At 44.0% G+C, this 10,743-nt stretch overlaps 1 long non-coding RNA gene across 1 annotated transcript in view; it reads left to right on the forward strand.

The window, feature by feature from the left end:
• The first annotated feature begins 981 nt into the window (after positions 1-981).
• LOC121812363 overlaps positions 982-10,743 on the forward strand; it is a 14,865-nt gene continuing 5,103 nt past the window's right edge. The window contains exon 1 of the long non-coding RNA XR_006053016.1: positions 982-1,429. This is a non-coding gene — a long non-coding RNA (uncharacterized LOC121812363). The remainder of the gene's footprint in view (positions 1,430-10,743) is intronic.

Raw genomic sequence — 10,743 nt, forward strand, 5'->3', positions numbered from 1 at the left:
AGAGAGATTAAATTTAAGTAGGTATGACGGTTTGCCATCTAACTTTGCCCATCAGAGTATACTTGTAGCTGTTATTAATAAAAGTCGGACGATTTGCCACTAAATTTTAGCCGTTTAAGTATGCTTGTAGGTGACATTCACAAAGGTAGCACGGTTTGCCACTGAATTTCGTGTTGTGCGCATGCGCAGAAACAACGGGTAGGATGGTTTGCCAGGTAGGATGGATTCCCAGAACACCGTCTTTCGTGCTTGGCTCTCCTACCTTTGCTAAGGTGATGCTCATAGTGCAGAAGCCGATGCTGCATTCACTTACACTCGGATATCTGAGCTTCACTGTGAAAACCGGAAGGTCGCCGGTTCGATCCCTGGGCTCTCTGTCCTGCTCGTTGTGTCCTTGGGCAAGACACTTCACCTACCGCCTACTGGTGTTGGCCAGAGGGGCCGATGGCGCGATATGGCAGCCTGGCTTCTGTCAGTCTGCCCCAGGGCAGCTGTGGCTACAACCGTAGCTTGCCTCCACCCGTGTGTGAATGCGAGAGTGAATGAATAGTGGCATTGTAAAGCGCTTTGGGTGCCTTGAAAAGTGCTATATAAATCCAATCCATTATTATCATCATTAACATGATCGTACATTTGATATTTGATTGAATTTTATTGTTTTAGCTTCGGGGTGGCACCTGGGGTGGCCAGTCTGGTTTGGGGGATGGCCTGTGCCACCCCGCTGGACACGCCACTGTATAGGAGTACGAGGAAGTGAAACCGCTGCTCACATGATCTCTCAGATCAGTCAGCTCTTTCCTGATGGGTCTATTGTCTCATTCACTAGTTAAGTCTTACTGAGTGTTACCAGCCAGGATCGAAGCCTGCCTGTGGCTGGGCTCTCTCCTCCTGCTCTGGGGCATCTCTTCTGTTTGTTAAAGGTTTGTGGTGGTTGTTCTCACCAATCCTGCACATATTAAACAGCGTACATAACATGCTAACCCAATAAAAAGAGGTTATGAAAAAGGAAGTGGAATCTCTCGTTAGACGCTGTAGCTCATGGAGTTCTCCATGTCACTGCACATAAAAGCTGATCAAAGTCTAGGATGCTACAGACCTGAGAAACGGGAACGCTGCAACGCTTCCTGGCGCATCTCCTTTACTGCTCATCGACGACTGCATTGATGACATTGGACCTGCCGCATGTATCAGTAAACTTGATGTGTTGAAAGGATGATTAAAGTTCCTTTAACCACGAGAGCGTCAGAAATTTCTGCTCTTGTGACTCCAGGTTTCTCCAGCGCACCATCATGCCTGCTTCAGCTACATCTCAGAGGCTTGTAAACAAAGAATCAGCTAATGTGCAGAATATGTCCTGATGACATCACTGAGGATCTCTCGCCGCCTCCTCTCTGCTGATGACCAGCAGCCGCTGAGGTTGAGACTTCGGGTAAGTGAGGATGCAGTTCATAGGGCTTCATTTCCAGCTGCTCTGAAAGTCCTGCTGGGGGAGAGCTAACAGGGCCACAGTCTACAGGAGCCTGGCTGCCTACAGTGCTCTGCGTGGTGTGGGGTCGAGCTGCAATTCACCGACTCCAGTCTGAGGAGTAACTAAACACACAGAGCAGGGAAGCAGCTAGACCGTGCTGGTGTTTCAGCTATAATGCTGTGGCCATTTTTGCTTACTTCTTATGAATCATAATTTGGAACAGTAAGAACTTTTAGATTTGCTATTTAAATCTGTAATCTTGCTTTTGGAAAAGCCTCCCATTAATTGATGGATTAACGGATGGGGTGCGATGGAAACGACTGAGGGTTTAAGATTGAACACTTGGGAACAAATTAATTTAACTTTCATGTCCAAGTTGCAAAAATGATTGGGTTGACTTTAGGTTTATATTTTAGCACGAAACAAACCTTTTTTTAAATTATTTATTTTTTTAAGAATCAAGCTGGAAGTGCATTCTGGGACGAACCACCTGTTTGCACCCACGGCCTTTATTGGACTATTTTTTTGTTTTGGGCTTATAAGGCCGTGACAGATAAGCTAGTTCATCTAAAAAGCTCAGTGTGAAGAAATCTGAAGGTGATTCATCAGAACGTTTGGTCCACTGCTGTATTCTGTGCTAAGCCCAGGCTTTCTGCCTTCCTCCACCTAATCGTCCTCAGCTTTCCCCACCTGCCATGTGGTGGGGGCAGAGCCGAGCAGGGGTGGGGGGCTGTCGGAGCTCTTCACATTTACGTCTGTTGAATAAAAGGTGAAGTGTGAGCAGACTTGAAAAGAGAATCATTCGTCTTTTCTGCTCTGAGACTTCCTCATTAAATCTGAAATGTGTGTGTTGTTGCTGTTCTGGCTTTTTCAGTGTGTTTTGTTTGAATGAGGAAGTCGTCGCTACAATGAATCCTGCACAGTGTTCAATAAACAGCTGAAGATGCTTCTTTATTCAGTCCTCTATTTTTTCAACTTGAGCTGTGAGAGATGTGATTTTGTTCTCAGGACATTTAAGAGGTAATTCAGTGAATGCTCAGAGGCCGGCACAATACAGCAATCGAATTTACTGGGTTACAGTTTCAGACACTCTAGTTTTATTCTTCTAATCAAAATATTGGCTTTCATTATTGAATTTTTCTTATGAGTGTGCAGTCAGTTGAGGGGAGGTATTGCACTTCTTGTTGGCCTCGCTAACAAACTGGCTGCAGTTCAGCAGGAGGCACTGAGCTGCTTCTCAGTGAATAATGTGAATGACATAAAACAACGTTCATGCTGCTTGGTGGGGTTTAGGGCAGGATGTCCTCCCCGACTATCCAGAAACCAGGAGCGCCCAATTTGGAACAGGACATTTAGAACCCAGTTCTAAATTTACCCCCCAACACTTTAACAGGTGTAACTCTGATGTGTCGATTGTGTTGCTTAATGATTAATTTGTGCTGGAAAAATGAGCAGCTGCAGCCATGTGCAAGCTCCTTCGTGCAGTGGTAAGCCAGAGTGCTGACACATTTAAGCCTTTGTTCCTCTATTTAACATGTGGCAGCACGAGGTGAGAATAAAGTAAATACTCTTCAGTTTAAAAGACAACGCCACTCTGGGAATTTCGCCCAGAGAATACTGGAAGTAACACTAATCACCAAGAAGGCAGTTAGGTTTGTTATACTCGGTACAGAGACGAGGTTCAATGGTAAAACAAGTTGACAATTTATTAATAATTATTTAAAACACCGTATAAAAGCACAATCATAAATATCCATGTACAGATATGCTTAAAAAGGTATTCAGAGCTGAGGCTTACCAGTGGAGGGGCAGGGATGCCACGCACAAACTCAAAAAGAAAACACACCAACACACAAGTGCAACACAAAATCACACAAATAAGCTAAACAAGGCAGGTGTGTACACTCAAAGGATCCCACCACCCTAGTCTCCTCCACGTCGGCACTCCGCATCTGAATAAAAGAATAAAGAAAATTTTAATATATTACAACAAAACTAATGTAGCGCTGGAGGAGAACCCAACTGCAGGACCACACTGGTGATCTGCAGCAAGAAAAAGGGCCTCCCACCAGTGGCGTAACAGAAATCCAAACTAAAAAACAACATACAATCGGGTTCAAACTTTAAAATCTGGAGCAAACGGAATCGCCGCGTTGCTCCAACTTGCCGTCTGCCCGACTATAGTATGTAGTAGTAGTAGTAGTATTTATTTATTGTCATTGTCAAGAACAATGAAATTGCGTTTGGGGCTTCCATACAACCCAAAAAAAAGAAGAAAATAATAAATACCCCTTAAAACCCAAGTGTACATATTTAACCCAGTGTGACTCCAATGCAATAAAACAATCCTCAGCAATAATGTTCGTAGAAATTCAGACAAAGACCTGAGAAACATGACAAAATACAACAATGAGTTAAATACTACTATAAGTTAATCATCCGGGTAATTAATATGTACGCCAGCTGACTCCCATAACCGGCATGCATATGGCTGCTGTCCACGCCGACGTCCACTTTGAAAAGCTGGCAGCAGCAGGAAAAGAAACCTCGCAACAGGAACAGACGGTCAAAGCAAAGCAGCAGCACTTCAGTTAGCGTGGCGTTGCATAAAACTAAGGCCCACACTTCCTGCAAAGCATAATAATTACTATAAAAGAATAAAAGGCAGAGATCGTAACAAAATTGAATTACGTACCGAGTAAAGCGCGTCATGAAACATGAGCAGAGTGGCTCATAGGAGGCTTCCACAGCTATGACCTAAAAACAATATCTGTTTACCACCAAGTAAGGTAATGTACGCACTACAATGAGTACACACCAACCAGCCACGACGGAGGCTTCAGAATGATCTCTGCAACGCCAAAGAGAAGTCAGGTGACCAAAAAGGAGATCACAGGTAAGCGATCCAGGAATGCTCAAATGGCCACTATTTATACTAATGCGCCAGGCTGAAAGTGGGTTGAACCGAGAAATAACATTCATCCTGCCACAAACACGTGGAGGAGAGAGTCACTTTGTTTGGGGAACCTGGAACTTGATTATTGATTATCGATGCCTGCCAACCAATCAATTCTCCACCATCACCATTCCTGGAACATCGCTCAGTCCTCTGTGGACGAGTAGGAGGGTTTAATGTTTCTCAGTGTATGAAATCTTTAGCATCAGTGATACATCTACATTCCTGATGCAGCTTTATTCCTCGAGTATTTTTTTTTCTTCCTGTATCTGATCCTAAACACGGACACCCACGCTGTACTTGTAGACTAAGCTTGTTTGAATTCATTTTCTAATATTTAAATACTTAAATCCTTTAACAGAGTCTACAGCTGAGAGAATACAAACTAAAACTGTTGGCTGCAGAGGTTTTAGAATAATCTGGAAGTGCCACGTTTTCACTCTTCCAGCACGTATGAGTCTCTGCTGGGTTTATTAGAGCAGCTTGTCACGCCGTACCTCACCAAGGCTACGTTCACACTGCAGGCGAAAGCGCATCAAATCCGATATCTTCAAATCCGATGTGGGTCACTTTGGTATGTGGTGCTGAATCCGATACATATCCGATGTTTCAGAAAGCGACTGCTGTTTGATGGTCACGTCACGTTAAATCCGTCTTTTACGTCACCGACACAAGACAGACGCCAATTATCAGCTCCGGAGAAGACATCACGAACGCTTCCTGTCCATCCAGTGAAACTGCTGAGAAGACAACGTTGGAGAAACGTGAACATTTTCTTTGTACTGTATAATCTGCAGCTATCCTCTGAAACAGCAATAAGGATCATCATTACGTTATTTACATTATTATGTAAATAACAAAATAACTTAAAGCAAAAATTATAAAGTCCGAAGTCTTTATATTAAGGCCATCAGTCAAACATACTGTTGCTCTGGGTCTAAACAGAGCGCGTTGTGTGTGACGGCTTCTTTTGCGCATGCGCCGCTTTGAGCGTTCACACTAGAGCGCGTTTGCTGTCGCATTTTATTTGTAGTGTGAACGAGCAGACAAAAAAATCGGATTTGATCAAAAAAATCAGAGGTCAAATGTAAGCAAAGCAACGCTAAGTGACGTAGAAATCACAGCACATATGGGTCGGCAACACATCGCTGGACTGTATGAGACGGTACTAAAAGTATGACCAATTATATGACTCAAGGAGGAAAAGGCCAGCTACTTCCAGTTTATGTAAGATGAAACCATTCATGTGGTGCTGCCTGTCATCTCGTTACTAAATATACAGATGACATCTTTGACCATTAACTTTGTCTCATCAGCTCTTACATGAAGTATCTTTGAGTGAATTCTGCTAAACCAATATTCTGTTTTCTCACTTGGAACCAAACGTGGCAGCAACAATCAGGTGCACATGAAAGGACTCGTCTATGATGAGCTAGGCTGAGGCATCGGTGTGCCAGAGATAAGACGGCTGTTACAGATGAATGGAGGGCATATGAGTCACTTCAGACTGTAATAAATCACACCGCGTGTTAGCAGTGGAGCTGAAACCAGAATCTGAAAAATGTGCTCCTGTCCACGGCCACCTGATGCTTCTTGTGCCTTTAATGAGTTTGGAAGGAAGGCTGACAGCGAGCTCGGAGCTGACTCACAGGATTGGCTTAAAATGCTGAGAAAACTGCAGAAAGAAAGAATGGATTATAAAATCATTATTTAATATCTGAAGCTGAAAGGCGAGCCCATCGAACCCGGAGTCTCAGGAAGACTTTGCTGCTCCCATCTCTGTCGTCTCCCCTTCAGCTTCTTCAGTTCTGAACTGAAGAAGCTTCTCGGATGAGAGGTGAAACGTCTTCAAGCAACTTAAAGAAGCCCAGACGCTTTTCTTTGCAAGCTCCTTAGACTTCTTCCTTACAGTTGACACTCACGTACAACAGCTTTGCCACCTCTCAGCACTCCTCTCTTACCTCGTCCTTTGTGGAGGAATGAGGAAGAGCAGGAAAGTATTCAAAGTCTCCTCGTCCTCTTTCCTCAGAGGAAACAGCAAACGCCTCCTGGCAGTTTCACTCAGCACTGCAGCTGAACTTTCCCAGTCACCTGCCGACTCTTCCCTACCACTCAGCTCCTTCCTGAACTCTGTGCAGCATCAATCCTTCTTCTGCTTCCTCTTCTGGATTTCCAAATGCATCCTTTAGACCAGGGTTCTCAAACTCCAGGCCTCGAGGGCGGCTGTCCTGCAACACACCTCAATAAAATGAGTAGATCATTAGCAAGACTATCGAACTTGACTGCATGCCGAGGTGGCAACCCGTAACCCTACTCAAGTAAATAAAAGTGAAGTATGTGTTTGGACAAATGTACTTTTATTGCACCGTGTTCATTCACTCATGAGCTGCTGTAACATGAATTACCTGAATCACCACGCATGCACTCACGTTCTATACTCTTGCTAATGACCTGCTAATTTTATTCAGGTGTGTTGCAGCAGGAACACATGGAAAAGTTGCAGGACACCGGCCCTCGAGACCTGGAGTTGGACACCTCTGCTTTACAGTAAACTGATGTTGAAAACATTCAGCGTCACCACTTGGATTTCCAGCTTCAGACTCATGATCCTGTCTGGTCCTCTCTCCTTCAGAATGACTCCCACACCCTTTATCTTCCTATATCCACCATGGCAGAACAGTAAGCACATCCTACTGTCAGCTCTCTCTCTGCTTCCTTTGGCCTCGGTTTCCGTCGCACCCTGATTGATCCGATACGGAGATGTCATTGTTGCTGATCTGCATGTTTGTTTTGGCAAAGACGTTACATAAGCACAAGCCAGTGTGCTTATGTAAGGCCCCCCATGGTGCTGGGTTATTTATGTGTACTAACATAGTATTAAACAAAGACATCTGAGATTTGTTTCACCATCAGCCCCGAGCTCAAAGGCCAACGTGAGTCAGAGATGACTGCAGCCGTCGAGTTCTTCACAGCAGGGACAGAAACGCTGTGCACTGTTCTCAGCTCCACGTCCCCAAATTGTCTCTTACTGTTCACTGTTGGGTCAAAACCAGAAACCATCACTGTGACAAGAATGGCACAAATAAGAAAAATGACAGTGGTGTGATGAATCTGTGCAAGTTTGTGTTTAAGTCAGATTGTTTTATGCGAGTCTCAGAGCTTCTCTTTACATTTTTACATACTGTAGATATTTTTGGAGCTTTTCAGCTCTCAGTGCATTAATACAGCCTTTATATTCCCAAAACAATATGCATAGCTAAAGCTAAAAGGAACTATTCAGTTATAGTAACTAAATAAATGACTAAGTGCAACAAACACAAAACATGTAAAATCAGTTTCTGCACATATGTTAGTAGACGTGCGGACATTAACTATCCTGATCCCAAGCTTAATCCAACGCAGCAGAACATTCATGACTGATATGGACGGATTGTCTCAGGCGTTCTGTTGGCTGAAGTTTGGCCTGTTTTTGGCGTCTTTGTCCCGTCATGTCATGCCCTACTCACCCTCATGTAGAACCATCACATTCTGATAAAACGGGAGGTTTGATCTGCAGGATACGAGCGAAAACTAAAGCAAAGGCAGAAGGAAAACGGAGACGCATTTAGAGTGAGAAATGGCCAGGAGGAGCAAAAAGGAAAGGCCGAAGCTTTGCAGCGAATCGGATCCTTTCGTATTTGCAGTTTTGCCGCTCAGTGGGCGGCCGAGTGTCAGGTCGATGGTTTCGCAGTCCCTCCGGAAATTTCTTCTGTGTGGAAGACTGACTGAAATAACCCTTTGACAGGAGGGCAATTTCCCCGCTGAGCTTCCCTGATAATACTAATGCCAACCTGAACCAGATTCACTCTCCCTGCTGCTAGAGGCAGCCACCCAGGAAAAATCCACTTCACGGTGCAAAATTTAGACGTCTCTACCCTTCAGTGGTGTTGGTAATGGAGCTGTGATGACAGTTTAACAGATAAAGATGCAGTCAGGCAGATGTGTGATACCACCTTACATGTCAGTTAAACAGGAAGCAGGGTGAGTAAAAGGTGTCAGGGCTTGAAGATGGAACCTGCTGTGTCTTAATGAGGCACAACGAGTCGCATCTGCTGCTCGGAGGAAACGACGGCGAGACGCTCGGGAGCAGATGTGACACTGAGAGTGACGCCCACAGCTCCGCACATCTTACCCAAAGAAACTCACGTTTAATAAATGATGACAGAAAAAGCCGCCTGATGCACGGTTTGGGTCGTGTGAGCAGGCTGTTACAGCTACAAGGTCAGGATGCTGCCGTACGATCGAGCACGGAGGAAGCCAGACTTCTCGGGGGGGATACTCCACACAGAGGCCACTGCCGATGAGGAGATTCAGACCAGGAACCTGCTGTGGGGAAAAAGTGCTCACCGCTGCACCACCGTGACACTTTTGGTTTGTCTGAGAAAAGTTTGGGCGTGCCACAGAACAGGTTCAGATTTCAAGCTGTGCCGGCCATCGGAAGTTTGGGAAATAAGCTTCGTATGCCCAAAGCTAACTGGTTTTAAGGTGCCGGTGATCCCGCTTTTGGCCGTTGTCATCAGTAGGAACTGCTTGGATTGTTGGATGTTTTCATGAGCATGCTCTTTATAGAGGAGCCTGTTCTAAAAGACTTTCATCTTTTCTGTTGTCGTGCTCCAACACTGGTTTGTTTCAGTTTGAAGTCCAGGATGGCTGAGCAGCTATTCTGGGGGTTTCCTGCTCTTCAGGCAGCCTGTGTTTGATCAACCTCGTCATCCAAAAGAACCAGCATCCAGTCTACCAAAGAGCCGAGGAAGATCATGTCTTCTCTTCGTCTTGTTAATGTTTTACCTCCTCGTTCCTCCACGACCTCCCATATCCAACCTGTGCACGTGGAGCTCATTCGTTTCTGCTCACCCTCCGACGTCATTGTCTCCCCAGGAAAAGTAGGTAAAATTTATTTATATATAGCTTTTCACAGATTAAAAAAAACCACAAAGTGCTTTACAACACAAGAAATGGAAATATAAAACAATGTAACAGTAAATGGCAATGTAAAACAATAAAAACAACCAATGATCCTACTTGTAACTCAAGTAGCTCCAAATCAGTTCCCCTTTGTCCCTGTGGAAAAGCTGTGGATTCTTTGGAAACGGACTCACCTGGAGCACCCATCTCTGCATTTGCTCTGCCGTGTATTAATTAACTCTTTAAAGCCGGTCAGAGCGGCATGCTCCGTGTAACTATTTTTAAATCCCTGTAATTTTTTTGCAAATGAAAGCTGAGGAGTTGTACTTACATCTTATGTCGTCAGTTTCCTTGCATAAAAAGCACTTGCAGCAACAAAAACAATATTACAGAAACACGCTTTGCCGATCCGATCAGCTGTTCATAGCGCAAACTATGGCATGTCTGCCATTACCTGCCTGAAACCAGAAGTGACGTCATTTTCGTGGAAAGTTTTGTTGCTGCTTTTTTTTTTTTACCTTCAGGGCCTTATAAGCCTATACTGGTGTTTTTAAAAGTCATGTTTCACTTTATGCTTTTCTCTATAGTTTCTGGGATGCTTAGAACTCAAGTTGCTGCTGGACATACTTTACTTTGATGCATATGCTGTTTTTGTTTTTGCAAATTTGCATTTTAATGTTTATTTTCGTTTTTCCTGCAGTGTATAAAAATTGGTGTATCTCAAAAATAAAACTATGAAGACACTCAAAATAAATTTCCTGTGGTTGGAAACTATTTAGTGCAACTTTTTTGTATTTACAGTTTTGAGGGATAAGCCTCTGAAATTTCTCTAACTAGAAAATTTTGTAAAAAAAACAAAACAATTTTTTGTAGTTTATTGCACTTTTTTGCAATGTATGTAGTTATTATGGACTTAATGCATACATATTAAAGTTGGGGCTATAACGGTTGAACTTGAAATGGCCCTACAGCATGTAAAAATATAAAGATATAAACTCTGGCGAGCTTGTCTGTGGTAGGTCTTAAAGGTTAATAGAGTGAGGAGGTGTGAGAACAGCCATTCCTCCCAACATAAGCTGCTGTAGATGGGAATACCTGTTCTTTCAGCGTCGGCGGTGCTAGTTGAAATTAAACTAACACGTGGACACGAGGCAGGGCTGGACTGGTTCCTGGAGATTCAGGTTATCGGGGACGCCCTAACTCTGCTGCCTTTTGTTGTGCTGAGTTCAGCTCTCGATTCAAGTTGGCAGAAGCAGCATGTGGAGCCATGTGCTGAATTTAAATAATAATAATAATGGATTGGATTTATATAGCGCTTTTCAAGGCACCCAAAGCGCTTTACAATACCACTATTCATTCACTGGTGGAGGCAGCT

The sequence above is a fragment of the Haplochromis burtoni genome, unplaced genomic scaffold, assembly GCF_018398535.1.
Source record: "Haplochromis burtoni strain Fernald_Lab_line unplaced genomic scaffold, NCSU_Asbu1 Contig_558, whole genome shotgun sequence".
In the NCBI taxonomy this organism is placed as follows: Eukaryota; Metazoa; Chordata; class Actinopteri; order Cichliformes; family Cichlidae; genus Haplochromis; species Haplochromis burtoni.